An 18,403-nucleotide genomic window follows, 5' to 3' on the forward strand; every position below is an offset into this window, starting at 1 on the left:
AGTCTGCCTGACTTGAGTCACCATCGTCTGTACCACTATATCGTAAATGAAATAACCCAATACACCGGTGCTGATCCAAAAGCTTATAAAAGTCTAGATGCGTACAACTTTTTCCACTCGCGCAAGAATTACTGAAATGACTCCGTATCTAAATTTTTGGGGAATGTGGAGGTCCGGCTCATCTCTGAAGACTGGACTGACGCATTGCACTGAAGAACAACAGCACCCAGATGACGAAGGTGCTGTATCTGAGTCAGATTAGAAGGCTTTCTCTTGCGACTGGTAAACATCGAAACCAGTGCTATCTGTTTCATGTGGCGCAAACCCCTACCCAAAAAAACAGCCTGAACTGGGATGGGCACCTCCAGGTTGTTATTGCCCAAGACACCACTACGACCCAAGGTTTAAGATACAGTGGAACCTCGGTTTTCGAACGCCTCTCAGTTCGAACGAATCGGTTCTCGACCAAAAATTTACAGAAATTCTTGCTTCGCTTTTCGTTCAAAAAATCGGAGTTCGAACGCCGGTACGCTAGGGTGCGATGCTGAGCGGCGTATGGGTGTAGATCGTGTAGATTGCCCCCACCCCTCGTGAAGAACTGTTATGACGTGCGCGCGCACTTCTTTTCGCTTTCACTTTTAATATCGGTGAACGGAGTGTTTTAGCCCCTAATTATGCCTCCGAAGAAGGTCGGTGCAAGCAGCAAAGTTGCTACAGGTGAAAAAAGAAGAGCAGTGCGTACAACTATTGCATTTAAGAAAGAAATAATAGCAAAATGAAGAAGGTGTGCGAGTTTCCCTTCTTTCGAGGGAATAGGGCATGGCTTCTGCAGACCACCACAAAGGTAAGAAATCCTATTCATAATTCTTTTCTTTATCCTTTAACCGCTCACCACTTTTTGTGGAGACCCGGGTGCTAAATGACGTGTAAATGACCTGATTTTTTTATTTTTACACGTTCATGTTAGCGTAATCTTTTGTACGGAAGATTACGCTAACGCGAACGTACGATTAGCCTGGGTTAGCTTCATGTTTACGTTCGTGGTCAACATTCAAGGTGATGGAATGGATTAAAACGATTTTACATTACTTCTAATGGTAAAAACGATTTTCGGTGATCGAACAAATCGGTTTTCGAACAGGGTTGTGGAACGGATTATGGTCGAGAACCGAGTTTCCACTGTATTCGTGAACTGAATTGAACAGTAAAGCACAGGGCATTTTGCACCTTGTTACGGTTTTCAATACATGTGATATCGGGAACATCTCGTTTTGAATTCCTGGTGAACCACAATAAAAGCAATTAATTTACGTATTAAAAAAATCAGTAAACCATGAACTTAGCTAGTTAGAACTAGCTAACCTATTATATTGAGTGTCTTTGACATGGCTCGTACCTACCTAATATTAATTTAATTGGAATTACATCAAGCATACCTTGTCAAAAATACTTGAGGGCTGCCAGTACCAGGCCCTCCATTTGACTGCAGATAAACATTGCTCTCTTTTGTCTTCATCAAAAGTGATAAAATTCCAAATCTGTCTTTGAAACTTGCCCACCGCATAGGAATAAATGACCATGGTAAAAAATGGTTATATTCTTCTGTTGTGGTTAATGGTATTCGTCTCAACTCAACTGCCTATTCAACTGCCGTGCGCTCAAATGCTTCCATCTGTCCGTCATGGCTCTCATTCTGCCATAGAAGGCAACGTGATGTCACCTGCAAAGGGGAAATAAGTCGCAGTATTAGCAGGGGGTGCGACTCATACTCTGGTGAGAATGATATGTGGAATTATCATACCTGTCAAGCTCCACGGCTCCATGCCCTTACAAAATGTATTTTCCCTTACAAAATACAAAATAATCTTACACCATAGTTTATTTATGCAGTTTAACATGTTATATTGTACATGTGTTTCGTTATATCATATATATTGTTAATTAACATTTTGTTGTGAGATACTGAGTTGCTCGACATGAATGAGCTTTATTATAAAAAAGGTTCAAAAATTAAGTAGCTTGGACGTTTACTGAAGAAGGAAAAAATACATGCAAATATAATTACCGTAAGTAGTATTTTCTTATTCAAATTATTAATTCTTTTTCTGCATTAAATTATTGTTGGTAATATACTGATTAAAGGGATAACCACAAACCTCTTTCTTTTATCATTTTCTCCTTTTATACTTTCTTTTTTTCTTGAATTCTTTATACAACATAATAATTCGTAATATAATTCATCAAAGCAAGTAAGCCGTTTGAGAGCTGGCTCTTTTTAATGAGTTGAGCTAAAAAGAAACGGGCTTCCTTTCACTACATAACTACCACATGAAATCCGAGGCTGCAGACGCATGCGCACAGTAGCATCAAACCGTTCGCTTCGTTTGCAACGGAAAAAAACCGACACCGAAACAGAGGCTCGTTAGACTTGATTGATCTGCCGTTTCGTGATAGTCGGTGTAAACCGGATGATACCCATCATTGACAAATTTGCGTTTTTCCGTACAGATTTTCTTGGACGTCGTACACGTCCTAAAATGCATAATAAACGTGCTTTGTAAGGCAAAACGTACAGGTTGACAGGTATGAATTATTAACACATTATTATATCATTGAGTGTTACATTTTTATTACTGGTACTGTAATGCAACCGGTACATGCTATTTTGACACTAAACCGCAAGGCGACGCTCTAGGTCTGTTGATAATTTCAACCTTGCCCTGTTACGTGGGAGACATTTCTCGAACCGGAGGAAGGAAGCGGCGTATCGTCCGGACTCCGGAGCTAGGGGAGTTGTTTCCCGGTGAAAGTGACACCAAAGATGAAGATTTCGTTGTCATTTGAGTATAGCTAGTAGTTTGGTAAACATGTGCTTCAGGCTAGAGTTATTTGAATTACTCTGAGCTGCCTTCCAAGATTACATGTATGCTTTGTTTTTGGTGTTGGTTTTAATCAAATACATTTCCCCACCAAGCGATTTATACTACAGGTGCGACCTGTGTGAATTTCCCTACGGGGATATCTATCTATCTATCTATCTATCTATCTATCTATCTATCTATCTATCTATCTATCTATCTATCTATCTATCTATCTATCTATCTATCTATCTATCTATCTATCTATCTATCTATCTATCTATCTATCTATCTATCTATCTATCTATCTATCTATCTATCTATCTATCTATCTATCTATCTATCTATCTATCTATCTATCTATCTATCTATCTATCTATCTATCTATCTATCTATCTATCTATCTATCTATCTATCTATCTATCTATCTATCTATCTATCTATCTATCTATCTATCTATCTATCTATCTATCTATCTATCTATCTATCTATCTATCTATCTATCTATCTATCTATCTATCTATCTATCTATCTATCTATCTATCTATCTATCTATCTATCTATCTATCTATCTATCTATCTATCTATCTATCTATCTATCTATCTATCTATCTATCTATCTATCTATCTATCTATCTATCTATCTATCTATCTATCTATCTATCTATCTATCTATCTATCTATCTATCTATCTATCTATCTCTGGTTTTTCTTTATTAATTTCACAGTTTTGGGGCTGGTGTAACTTGTAGTCTGGAAATTATGGGTTTTCACAACCTCAAAACACAAGCATAGAAGTTTGACTTTTCTTTTAAAACCGAAAATTGCATCAAAATTAGGTTGAAAACTGTTTAAGTATAGGCTTAAAACATGCTTATATTCCATAGCTTACAAATGACCTATATTTCATGTTGAGAATATCTATGTGTTTTTTGTTGATGCCCGCTCATCATCCATGGCAGCCTGGTTTTCATGTGCGGCCCCTTCTCAAGGTCTCTTAATGTCCTCATGCCGAAGTTTTGGGTTTTTCCTTGCTCTCATGTAGGTTATAGATCAGGGGATGGTGTCATAATAGTCAGTGATCTGTACAGACCTCAGAGACGTCTTGTGATTAAGGGCTGTATAAATAAACATGATTTGGGGTTGGGTTGGATCCCTTAACCCAGTGATTTTCAACCATTGGGTTGCGGCACACTAGTGTGCCGTGAGAAATCGTCGCGTGTGCCGTGAGAAATTACCCAATGTCAATTTTTTAAATGTAAAATATTATAAAACATTTATGAATTGTTTTCTGAAAATATTATGTCATTGTCAAGGGTCTTTGCTGTAAAAACTGTGGGTATTATATATCATATTGTAATTAAACATACTGTTCAGTGTCATTTTATAAAATGTTTGGTTATTGTTGTGCCGCAAAATTTTTTCAATGTGAAAAACATCCCCTGGCTCAAAAAAGGTTGAAAAACACTGCCTTAATTATTAGGGCCATAGGGTAATCATTTCCTGCGGTGTGTCTTGGGCAGGTACGGCCTGGTGGCGCCCATCCCTCTCAGGGCCATCTGGTCTCAAACCGGTAAGTTTTCCTATGTTAGACAAATGTGCTAACCACTGCACTACGGAAACACAAACATGACTTGACTTAAAAAGTTTTTGCCCCAAAATCGGGCAGCCCGAGCAACAGTGTTGGGCACGTTACTTTAAAACGGTAATTAGTTATTGTCACTCACTACTTCTTCCAAAGAGTAACTGCGTTAGTAACTGAGTTACTCTAAACTAAAAGCAACTAGTTACCAGGGAAAGTAACCATTTACGTTACTTTAAAAATAAGTTGTATGTCAAACAATTAAATATTTTCTGAGCAGTATTCGAGTCAGTTGAATAAAGAAGAACAGACAGGTAGTTTTGTTATAGAACCTTGTAATATTTATTGCACCTCACCAGCAACAGATTTATCCTACACTTCAAGTGTAACTGTAAACAATATAATAAAATAACAATCGGCAGTTAACTATATAAAGTGAGTTTAATAAATCAAATGTAACTTGAATGGTCTGTTGAAAAGACTCTTTTTAGTAAACCGGCTTTTTCGGCTTGGGTCACTATAAAGAGCTGGCTCTTTCGGCTCCCAAATGGCTCTTCGGGGTGTTTTTGATATTTAATCGATATATTACCATTTATTATTATGAAGGACTGAAAAAAAGGAAAAAAATTAAAGCAAAATTGACGCTTGAACGTCAACAATGAAAAAAACAGGAAACGTAAAAAAATGTATACATCTTAAAAAGATAAATGCAAAACAAATTTTTACCTTTCTCATACTCAACAATTCAAAGTCAATGGCACAGAATCCCTAAAAAAATTCATTCTGACCTATCATAAGAGAAAAGTAATGTCTTGAAAGGGCTATCTCTCGATTGGTCGGTAGCTGGCTCCCACTTCCAAGAGTCTGCTCATTTATAGAGCCATCTCGTTGGAGAACTATACAAATCAGTTGCTGCATTCACCAATTCGCCTTTTCTTTCAGAGCTTAGTAAATACTGTATTCATAAACGCTATCCGACCATATTGTAGTCGCTATTTTGAATGGTGACATGATCCCAAAAGACGTGACGTAAACAACTCGGAGGAGAGAGGAAAACCGCGCCAATGAAAATAGCGTCAGGTATGCAAAAGGGAGGCACTGCCGTATCGGAGCGCTTTTGACCGTCTGATAGGTTGGTCGTTTTTGGTTGTAACATTTCTCAGAATTCACTGTGTGAATATAACTTGTTTTTATATTCCTAAATATAAAAACAATCTTTCACACACACATGAAGTAATGGTTCAATAATCAGTCTAATTGCGTCTTTTGTATGTTTATCAGTTTTGTACTCTTTTATTTTGAAGTTGTATTTCCGGTGTATTTATCTGTTTCTTGTGTGACTAAAGTTAACTAGACACACGGGGGCGCGCAGTGTGGCCGGGAGCCCAGCCGGGGCGAGTGGCGTTTGGGCCATCACCAATGCTAATAAATTTGATTTACCTTAATGCTTGTTTTTATTTGTTTAATTCTGCCAACATAGAGTTAAAATAAGTTTTAACTTTATCACCGTCAGTAACGATAATGGCATTGTAACAGCGGAAAAAGTTATTAGTTTGATTACCCGTTACTCGAAAAAATAACGGCATTACGTGACGGCCTTATCTGCAGGGTTCTGTACTTGGCCCCCTTTTCAGCATTAACATGCTTCCATTAGGTGATATTATTCGCAAGTATAATATCAGTTTCCATTGCTACGCAGATGACACTCAACTATATCTTCCGATGGAGGAATCTGCCACACTAAACTGTGGAAATTTGAAGGCCTGCCTCACTGAGATAAAAGAATGGATGTCACTCAACTTCTTGCGCCTTAACTCTGAAAAGTCCGAAATGTTAGTTATTGGTCTATCTAAATGCCGTGACTTGTTCTCAAAAACGTCTCTGAACATTGACAAATGTAATATCACCACTCAGTCAAAAATTTAGGTTTCACATTTGACCCCAATCTGTCCTTTCAAACACGGGTTAATAATATTACTAGAACAGGTTTTTTCACATTTGCAACATTGCTAAAATTCGCCCTATGCTGTCTCAGTCGGATGCGGAGTTTATAATTCATGCGTTTGTTACCTCCCGTCTCGATTACTGTAATGGACGGATCTCCGGTCTCCCAAAGTCCAAAATCAAGAGCGTTCAGCTGGTACAAAATGCTGCAGCAAGGCTTTTAACCAAGACAAGAAAGATTGATTACATTACTCCGATTTTAGCTAACCTGCATTAGCTCCTTGTTCTCTTAAGATGTAATTTTAAAGTTCTGTTGGTAGTATACAAAATCATGCATGGACTTGCTCCCTCAAATCTTTCAGATTTGATTTCGCTCTATGTTCCGGTCCGGAGCCTTTCACTCTGAAAATGCTGGTCTACTAGTGATCCCAAGAGCCAAGAAAAAATCTGCAGCTGCGAGAGCGTACTCCATTGTGGCCTCGGTGCTGTGGAATGCTCTTCCCCCGGAGATTCGATCTGCAACCTCAGTGGAACTGTTTAAATCTAGGCTTAAAACACGCTTCTATTCTATAGCATATGAATAATTTGTTTTACCTGGTTATATCAGTATCAGAAATTATTTTCCCCCCATTTTATCAACACTCCACTTATTGAAACATAAATATTTTGTTTGTTTGTTTGTTTGTACATGATTCAATTGTTTGTTTGTTTGTACATGATTCAAATTGAATCGTTTCTTCCGGCGCAGTCACGAATGGCAGCCACTCCAGCAGCTCCCGTGTTATTTTCGATTGTTCTCGATTGTTCTCAGCTCAGGGATGCTGCTGGAAATGTGAATTTCCCTTCGGGGATGAACAAAGTATCTATCTATCTATCTATCTATCTATCTATCTAACCTATATTTTATGTTGACAATATACAGTATTATTTGTTATTGCAACATCCATTGCAGCCTGGTCATCCTAGAAGGGGGATTACCTCATGTGCGTTCCCTTCTCAAGGTTTCTTCATTTTCCTCATGTTGAGGTTTTTGAGTTTTTCCTTGCCCTCATGTAGGTTTTTGATCAGGGGATAGTGTAATAATAGTCTGTGGTTTTCTATAGCCTTTGACCTGTGCAGCCCTTTGAGACTCTTTGTGATTAAGGGCTATACAAATAAACATGACTTGACCTTATTCCCAATGCTGGTAACAATACACAAAATGTTGTCAACATCAAAGAAAGTTGGAGAAAGATGGCAAACGTGCCCCTGATTGACAACAGGGCCCCTCCACCAAGAACAGAAGTCGGCAACGAGGCCCAAAAAGCAAACAAAACAAGCCGCAAGCAGAAGAAGATTGACACTTTTTACGACTCAATGGAATCACTGCAAACTTCCTGCTTTTCATTCTTCTCTTTTGGCCAACTTGGCTTTTAACGCGGAAAAGTTCAGCGCTAACAATGAGCTTAGGAGGGGGATAGCTTGCGTGCACACTCAAACACATCTACACGTTAACACTTGTACGCAAACAAACACACCCAGGAAAATGACACACAAGAAATGCACTGTGGAAAAGTCCAACTCAGCACATACGCGTGCGCATACACAGAAAAATAAATCTAAAGATGAATAAAACAGTCCACATCAATACAAGAACTCTCACGCACATTCCTCCCAAAAGAAAAAGGGCGTATCTTGACTGGATGCTGCAATATTCATATGTTCTTACGCACACGCTTGTCCACGTGACATTTTAAAAACTTGTATGATATCACAAAAACTTTCTGGCACCCTGTAGAAACTCAATTTACATGGGGGCCACTGGAACTAGGGTCAGGTTGGGCCCATCAGCACTTCTGATAAAAACATTCCACTCTTCTCAAATATCTTTGCTACACGAAAGAACATCAAGACTAGCGTAGACTCTGCGCTTACATTAAAGGAGGGACAGTGTATTATTTGACCACCAGATATTACTGTATTGTATAGTGCAACTGAAAACAAGTGCAAAAAAGCCCAAGGAAGAATACAAACTACAGAGACTTGTCATGATTACTGATTTAGATCACTTGTGCACTAGACGCTGCGAGCTACCTGATTGGTTTCCTGTCCTTTTTAAGCCCAGTCCTGTCACTCTCCGGTTGTCAGTCCGTCAGCGAACATCTGTTGTTACAAGGCAAGCATTTTGACCCTGACTTCGGCCTGTCCCATTTTTTGCACCCATTTTTCCGCCTGTCCGTTCCTGATCTCCCGTTTGTCTCTGGCTACGACCTGTTTTCTATCCCGACCACGTCTGCTCTCCCTTCCCGGCTTACGACCTGTTTTTGATCCTGACCACGTCTGCTCTCCCGTCCGAGCTTACGACCCGTTTTTGATCCCGACCACGTTTTTGCTCTCCAGTCCTGGCTGTCGACCTGTTTTTCTGTACCTGACACCACCATATCCCGCTACAGAAGATCCACTTCCGTATTCAGAGCAAGATGCCGACTGCGAGAGCGACTTGTTTCCCGCATCCAGCGAGCACCGGATCGTGGGCGCTGCCCTTCCTCTTTCTATTCAATAAACTTTGGTTAACGCTACACATTTGGTTCTTGATTCCGTTGTGGTCGTGACAAGACTTTCTTTAGATATATTTTTGTTATAATTATAATGGATGTCATTAAAGAGACAGTGTGTATTGTTGTCGCTGTTAAAGAAAAATGAGCGCTAAGAAGCACAAGGAAGAATACAAACTACTGTACTGCATTAAATCCCTGCCACAGCAACCACCACCTCATTTTTGTCTTTTTTTGTGTTTTTGCCCCCCCAAGTATATTCTTCTTTCGTTCTCTATTGGATTATCATTTCACCAGGACTACGTTTTTCTTTTTTTCCTTTTTAATTGTACTTTTTCTTTTACAACTACAGACAGAAAGAACTCAAACTTGTTTTCTAGATTACCTATTACCAACCCACGCTTCAGAGTGGACATCAAGAAGAACGAACCGAACATTTGTATTTGCTTTTCTTTTTATACCCCTACCCGCCAAAGAAGTCATGCATTTGGCATGGGTGGAATAACTGCACCCCCTGATGGACAGCTCCCGGACATACATAGGTCTCGTCACAGAGACCACAAATTTTCAGCTGATTACAAGTCTGACAACACAAAATTTGGGATTGTGCTAAAAGATCTATGGCTATATAACCGGCTCGGTGGCCGTAGGGGTAGGGTGCCTGTCCCGAGACTGGGAGTCATACCTAATACCTAACGTCATTGGCGCTTGGAACTAAGGATTGACATTGGAAGGTTAGGTCCCGATAACAGATATTGCGATACATCAGTTGAATTCAGTGAGATGGCTGGGCATTCGCTCCTCTGTATAAATCTCCCAGAAAAAAAAGACAAGAATGCAACAATGTGACTCTAGCTCCTAGGGCGAGAGCGCTAACAATGGCTCTGGTATATACTGTACATGTCACGGTTGCCCATTGCCCTCACTTGGCCCCGCCCGTTTGGCACGAGCTGCGGCTCATTGCCTTATTGGCTTTCTTTCTTTTTAAGCTCAGTGCTCTCACTCACCCCTTGTCAGTCCGTCAACGAACCTCTGCACCCGCAAGACGAGTGTTATGACTCTGTCCGGGTTCCTGCTTGTGAATCCTGTCCAGTATTGATCCCGTCTATCTCTTCCTGTTTGACTTTGGGGGCAGCAGTAGCTCAGGAGGTAGAGCGATCGTTTTAGGATTAAGGGATCCCAGTTCGAATCCCGGCTTGTCCGTGTCACATGTCGAAGTGTCCTTGGGTAAGACACTGAACCCCCAATACCCCCAATAAGCAGGTTAGCGCCTTACACGGCTGCACAGATCACGGCCGCTATTGGGAAATGTGAAGCCCAATGTAAAGCGCTTTGGGAAGTCATTGACTTGAAAAGCGCTATATAAATGCAGATCATTTCATTTCATTTGACATCTGACTCCATTCCCCAGTGTCTGGTATCGATCCCGTCTGTCTCAGCCTGTCTGATATCTGACTCCAGTCTCCAGTATCGGGTATCGATCCCGTCTATCTCGGCCTGTTTTATATCTGACTCCAGTCTCCAGTGTCTGGTATCGATCCCGTCTGTCTCATCCTGTCTGATATCTTGCTACAGTCTACGGTATCCGTTAACGATTTCGCTTGTCTCATCCTGTCCGATATCCTGCGCCAGTCTCCAGTATCCAGGTATCGATCCCGTTTGTCTCGTCCTGTCTGATATCTGACTCCAGTCTCCAGTATCTGGTATCAATCCTGTCTGTCCCGTCCTGTCCGGTATGGATCCCGTCTGTCCTGTATTTGCTCATATATCTGGTATCAATCTCGTCGGCCTCTGGCTTCCTGTTTTTCCATGCCGGACTTCGTCTTACTTCTTTCGCCCAGCGATCGCTGAATCACTGGCGTTTGTGTTCACGCGCATGACTGCATTCCCATAAAATAAAGCTTGTGTGAAAACCTTACGCATCTGGGTCCTCCTCCTGTTCTGGTTCTGACAATACATACGTACATGGATAAATTGATCGGGATAAATACAAATGTATCCATTTAGGTCATTAAAGCAAACCCTGCGTTAAAACAATTTTATGGTAGGTTCTTTACCTACTACACCAATCTTCAAACCAGTGAGAGCCGAAGCGCAAAGGTAAAGAGTCTGCTTTTGTCAAACCACACCCCTCAAAGAGGGGAATTTTATAAGTGCACCTTTATAGAGCAGACAGTGCCCACGTATCATGCTCTTGCTGTTGGGTAAGGGCATCTTAATAGGACGCGATTCCCGACCAAACATTCGTCCCCATACTCTACCCGAGGCCAAGATGGGGATTTCACACCATTCACTCCATTCAAGGTACTGGTTTAAAATCAAACCATTGCTGTCTGGTTCTTGGGTTAATTGAGTTAGTGTGCTCCTGTATGAATGAATCTCCGAATATCATCAATAGAGAATCCCTTTTCTTTTAAGTAACGATAGCTTCACCAAAAATACAACTCGCATGCAACCCACTCTCCAAAGATTCCTCACTTTCCCCCCACGTACCAGCCACTCTCTCTCCAAAGACTCCCCTCCGCTCCTTTTTTCTTTTACACATGACATCGGTCGATTACGAACGTCTGCTTCCAAGGTTTTCCTTGTTTCATTTCGATTCCACATATAAATAAATGGTGTGTGCATCTGGTTTGTTAACATTTATTTCGGCTCAATCAGTTCTATCGACTTAATGAACTGCAAGTTTGATCATTTAAAATAAAATTAACGATTCAAGTTTTCCCTTTAGAACATTTGAGACTGATCAAAACTAAATTTTATGGTAAACCAATGGCATCCACCACTGGTTGATTTGGCAACTGCCTTTAATACACAAAAATTCTTTATGACACCGAATAAATTCCGATTCAAGCAAAACTCCCTACAACAACTGGGACGCAAAGTGACCAAACTTCTCATTTTCTTGTCCAGCCTTTTTGAGGTTTTTGGGTTCCTGTACCAGCCAGATAGCCGGCAATCATAGCAGCTTCCTCTTGATGAGATTAATGTGATGTCAAATACAAATTTCTTGAACGACAAGTAATTTAAAACATGCAAGTTTCCTTTATTTCTAAATCAATATTGTTGTGTTGGCTGCTTGCATGTTTTTGTTGTAGTGGCCTATGCGGTCTTTAATAGATAACTTACAACATGTAATCCAAGGCTAAAAACAGATGCAAGTTCATTAAGAAGTGTTATATTTCATGTTTCTTCTACTATTAAGTTAAACTACATGGCAAGATAACACTACATTCGTGTTCCCCATTTAAATATCGGTTTCGTGATCTTGTATTAAACGGTAGACACAATGGCTGACAGGACTGTTGCATGTCCAATCCATCTCCATCCATGTTGTAGAATCAACAAGGCTATGCTGTAAGTTTCTAAAAGTGTCTATGCGTTGTACAAACAATTATATTTTGTGAAGTTTAGACACTCTATACCTGCAAACATACTGGCAAATGGTCTCAATGCACTGAATTGTATTGATGCAGTTTTCATCATCCTGAGGAAATTAAAGACTCAATAAGACGTCCCCTGTGGTCACGGTACTTCTTTGTAGGTTTGGCTCGGTGCTATGTCGATGACGCTACAATTGTTTTTGTTTAATGAATTATTTTTTGGTTCAAAGGGGTTTATAAAACAGACTGTCCCTTTAAACGTTCGTATGGAGGCGGTGACCTCAAACTATTATTGCGCAGGCCGCAATTTGCGAGTTTGAGACCCCTCCCTTAGATGTAACGTAATCTGAGTATTCAAAGGTTGCAGAACAGTCTGCTGTACAACACCACGCCACATGGGGTGTTGCTTTTTTATGCTTCCTTTTTTTAACACTTTTTTTACGCTTGTTCTTGTACGCTTCTTTCTATAAACTTCTTTTTGTACACTTCTTTTTTACGCTTCTTTTTTGCGCTTCGTTTTTACGCTTGTTTTTGTGTGCAATTTTTCTAACTATCTTTGGTACACTTCTTTTTGAATGCTTCTGTTTTAAACGCTTCTTTTTTACGCTCGTTTTTTATGCTCTTTTTTCAATTTTTTGGGTACCCTTTTTTTTAGATTTTTTAACACTTTGTACACTTTTTTTGAACATTTCTTTTTGTACCTTCTTTCTGTACGCTTTGTTTCATATGCTTCTTTTGATCCGTTTCTTTATGCTTCATTTTGTACACTTCTCTTTTTATTATTTTTAATTTTACACTCCTCTTTTCAGCTTGTTCTTGAATTTATTCATCTTTTATGTTTTTTTTACTCTTCTTATTTTATGCTTCTTTTTCCATGTTCTTTTGTGCGCTTCTTTTATTAACTTATTTTATACGCATCTTTTTGTACACTTCTTTTTATACATTTCTTTTTGTACTCTTCTTTTCAAGTGATTCTTTTTGATGTTTTTTATGCTTCTTTTTATTCGCTTCTACTTTTTAATGACTCGTACTCGCTTCTTTTTTAAGCGTTTCTATTTACGAGGGCCGGGAAGCACCTGACTGACCCGAGTGGGAGGAACAAGCCGTACTTCTTCCTCGAGGTCATGACGGGGCTTTCGACTCCAAAGTCGGATTTCAAAAGAAAAGAAATAAAAATATGGAGTGTGGGGGGTGGAGGTCGGCATCCCCTGCTCATTAATCAGATGATGAACTTTAAGAACAACATGGTCGTCAAAACAAGATGGCAGAATGTGAAAACAAAGGAATTGGGGTGGGGGGGTCCACCTTATCGAGACCACAGCGGGCCACATTGTTCATGCACTTTTAGTCTAAACAACACAAATTCTGAAAAACATGCAAAAAATATTAATTGTAATGTGGAAACAACTTAATAATCTACAGTCTTTACTAGGGGTGGCGGTAAAAACATGTAAAACATGGTAGTATTGATTGATACTCAATACTTTTTTGCTTCGATATGTAATAATCATAGAATAATTGACTCCCTCCCCCATTGAGTTAGTTAATGAATAAGATAAAAACAGCACAAAGATTATAGGCGCAAAAAATGTTATTTTTCATTTTAAAGGGACAGTGTGTAATATTTAGCCTCCTAATAGTACAGAAAAACAGCAAAAAGATTTAAGGCACTCAAAATGTTCTATTTTTTTAATAACGGGGAAAGTGTATAATATTTACCCTCCTGGTGGTACAAAAAAACTTTCATTCCGTAAATCAAAACTAGTATTGATTTGAATATTAGGGAAAAATACATGAGCTATAATACCAATGTTAATTTTTATTAAAAATTAGACATTTTTATCCCTTTTACACCGTGGAATCAACACTTAGGTTGGCGCCGTGTTTGTCCGGCATCCTGCCACCACGCTTTGTATCACTAGTCTTTGTTGGTACCAGACTGTGCGATCCAGTCATCAAATATTAAATATTGGGGCTTTGAATAACTACAATGCAAAGATTAACATAAAAAAATATGAACATTTTTATTACAGCTATCAATTTGACAACAATACGTATCACTGCACAATGTTTTGAAAAAAAAGTCCAAGCGCAAACAATGTAAAGGATACAATGTAGAAACCTTTAATAGTATAAAGATACTCTTACTACAACTTGTTTCAGTACACAAGTCAAGAAAGTAAAACCAAAAAAACAGCAATGTGACAAAGATACAAATACTTTATAACCATATCAACGAGACAAATAAAATATATTTTATTGCACAACAATTTGAAAATAAGGTTCGTAGTAAAATAAAGAGTCAACAAAATTGGATAGTAATTGAAAGTTATTATCCATTTGTAATCTCGTGACCCACTAACAACATTGTCAGAGCCCGCACAGACGGAGGACCCAGACGCGTAATGTTTTCACACAAGCTTTATTTTACGGGAATGGGGCGGTCATGCGCGTGAACACAAACGCCAGGGATGTGGCGATCGCTGGGCGAAAGAAGTGTGACAGAGAAGTCAGAAACAGACGAGATCAAGGTTGGACAGAACAGATGGGATCGATACAGGACACACGGGTAGATACCGAACGGGACAAGATACCGGACAGGATGAGACAGAAAGCATCGATACCGGATACTTGAGCAAGATACCGGACAGGACGAGACAGATGGGATCGATACCGGATACTGGAGGGTGGAGCAAAATACAGGACAGGACGAGACAGACAGGGTCGATACCGGACACTGGAGCAAGATACCAGACAGGACGAGACAGGCAGGATCGATACCGGATACAGGATATACGGGCAGGATACCGGACAAAGTCAAAACACAAAGTGCAGAGGTTCATTGACGGACTGACAAGGAGTGAATGAGAGCACTGAGTTTGAATAGGAGGGAAGCCAATCAGGCAATGAGCCGCAGCTGGCGCCAAACGGTCGGGGCCAAGAGAGGGCAATGGGCAACCGTGACGCAACATTATTATAGTGATAGGTAAAATGATGACAATATTTATATTTGGATTGACCCGCCCACCCTTACACTTTACTGAGGATTAAAATTTAAAAAGCTCAGATTTTCCTGCCAGTTCGACTTCCTCTACTTTGACTCATTTTTATTCGACTCATTATTTTTGTCCCCCGTAAAGCACTCTCAAAGACGTGCACCTTTAATAGAAAAAAAAGCACTCGGAATAGACGTCTCATTGAGCTCTTACGCTCGCAAATGACACATAACTATTTTGAAGGCCCCTAGGGACCATCAGGCACTGCCAAGGCCACCTTGAACCCAACAGCCAATGTCAGTTCAGAAAGGAAAAAAATGTGCGTTTTGGAAAGTCCCCAATTGTGTGCTGCTCTGGGATGGGTCAGTTTTGTGGCGTGCCGCCATTGTGCGTTTGTAACACATCGTGCGTTTGCACAACATTGTGGTGGAGGGCGTGGGTCTTTTGGCACATCCACAAAAAGGCAAATTTATCAGATGACGTCTCCATTTGGATTCGTTTACTTTTAGAAACCGCGAGCGACTTCAGCCTGTCGACACCACACCATCAAAGCGCCAATAAAAAGGATGCTATTCTTTCAGTTAGTTTTTGGACACATTTGCGGCCCCTCGTTTGAAAAGCAGGCATCTTTGGTTGCAATAACGCGTTTTCTTCTTTGAATGACAAGTTCATCTGCGTGGGAGTCGCCAGCGCTCACAAAACAGCAACAGATGCTAAGCCAGAATCTTACGAGACTCCACTAGTCCTTGTTAAACTTAATAAGTGTGTTTCGTTTTATTTTTATGAAAAAAGGACATGTGTAAAAACATCAATCTTCCATTAAAGGCTGAACGCTATATCCATGTTTCTCAAATTATTCGACCAGAGGGAAACAAAAGGATGACTTAAAACCAGCTGGATTTGGAAAGTCTACGTTAATATCAAAATGATTGACTGTCATGTTTTAACGTGTGGACGACAACCTAAATATCACAGCTTCCTTGAACACAGTATGAATTTCTGTTTTGCCCAGTAATTAACTGTTTTTATTTAAATAATAAGTTACTGTGTTTAAAATGTAATACAAGGCTAAAAATTGATGTAAATTCATTTACAAGTGCTCTACATAGATTTTGTGTTTATTTGAGCTTATAGTTGAAAAATATAGTGAAATAATTCTACATGCGGCTGATACTACTGTCAAGGACCAGAAACAGACACAGGACCCAAAAGCGCTCGTTGACTCAGTTTTATTAATAAAGAGGTAGAGTAAGTCTTGCTTCCACGATCCGATGGTTGACGGACAAGGGTAGCAGGTGGCTGGAAACGTGGAAGTGGCACTTCCGTGTCGAGCGAGGATGGTCGTAGATTTGCAGGAATACTAGTCGTTAGCCGGGACGGGAGAGCAAGGGCGGTATCGAGTTCGGAAACAAGGTCGGCAACAGGTGTCAGGCAGGTAGCGGGGCAAAACAGGTCAGAAGTCGGGATGGCAGAACAGAGCAGAATCGGGTCCAGGAACAGGTCGGCAATGGGTATCAGGCAGAGGAAAACAGGGCAGGAAAAATGTCTGAAAGTGAGAGCTTGCTGACAGTGTTCTCTTGAAAGCTGGGGGTTTAAAAAGAGTCTCTTAGCCAATCAGCTCACAGGGCTGTTGGCGCCAATTGGGCAGTCACAGGGGCCTTGAATCGGCAATCATGACAACTACTTGTTTTTTTCCTCCGTGTCTTTTAAGTAAGTCATTTGTTGTATGTTGATTGTCGTTTATGTCGATTATTTTGTCTACTCTTTGTTCACAATTGCTTATTTTGGCTCACTGTTCAATTATTTTGACTACTATATTACACACTATGAGTCGTTCTTTTTAATCGTATGCACCTTTGACATCATTGTCACTATTCATTAATCATGTTGTCACTCTTTAATATCAACACGAATTAAGGCTGATCTGCTTTTTGTAACCTTGAAGATGTAATAAGAAGAAGTGGTTCAGGGAGGAAGGGGGTTCAGAACGGGGGTTTGAACCCCCTCTTTTAAGGGGTTCCACCCCTGTCCTCGCCAGTAAAAATCCATCGATGTCTTCTCTCCTTATTTTGAATGTTTACTCAAGTTTGAACTTGACAGTTTCACTTCCTGTTTTCCTATCAGTGTCACGATTACCCATTGCCCTCACCTGTACCCGCTCGTTTGGCGCCAGCTGCTGCATGTTGCCTGATTGGCTCCCCTCCTATTTAAACCTAGTGCTCCCATTCACTCCTTCTCAGTCCATCAACGAACCTCTGCACTTGCTAGGCAAGCATTTTGACTCTGTCCCGTCCTATCCGGTATCTTGCACATGTATCCAGTATCAATCACGTCCTATCTGGTATCCTGCATCCATTATCGATCCTGTCTCTCCCGTCCTATCCGGTATCGGTCCTGTCCTGTCCGGTATCCTGCTCGTGTATCCTGTATCTGGTATCGATCCCGCCTGTCCCATCCTCACCTGTAACCTGTATCCGGTATCTGTTCTGTCCTTTCCAGTATCTTGCTCATGTATCCTGTATCCCGTATCAATCCTGTCTATTACGTCCAATCCACCCTTTCAAATCAATTGTTGAGCACACAATTGCTAAGTCATGAGTTAAAATGGCCACCCATATTTCCCATCTTCCTTGAACACAGTACACATTGCCATGTTTTTTCCAATGTTTGTATGTGCACTTATATGTGTCAAAAAGTTTCAGATTAGCTGTTGAGCTCACAATTACCAACACATGAAGTCAAAATAGCCACCCAAATGTCTCATCTTCCTTGAACATAGCATGAGTTGCCATCCTGTTTGTAATGCTCAAATATGGCTTGTATATTTCAAAAGGTTTCAGATTGGCTGTTGAGCGCACAATTGGTAACACATGACTGAGAATGGCGATCAAAATTTCCAAGCTTCCTTGAACACAGCGTGAGTTTACAATGCTTGCATGTGCGCTTGTGTGCGTCAAACCCATAAGATTGGTTGTCGAGCACACAAATGCTATGTCATGATTTACAACGGCTGCCCACATTACCCAACTGCTTTGAACACAGTACAGGTGGCCATGCTGTTACCGATATTCGTATGTGCGCTTGTATAAAAAAATTTCAGGTGGGT

The sequence above is a fragment of the Urocampus carinirostris genome, chromosome 18, assembly GCF_059441175.1.
Source record: "Urocampus carinirostris isolate Australia breed hairy pipefish chromosome 18, RoL_Ucar_1.0, whole genome shotgun sequence".
NCBI classification, from domain to species: domain Eukaryota; kingdom Metazoa; phylum Chordata; class Actinopteri; order Syngnathiformes; family Syngnathidae; genus Urocampus; species Urocampus carinirostris.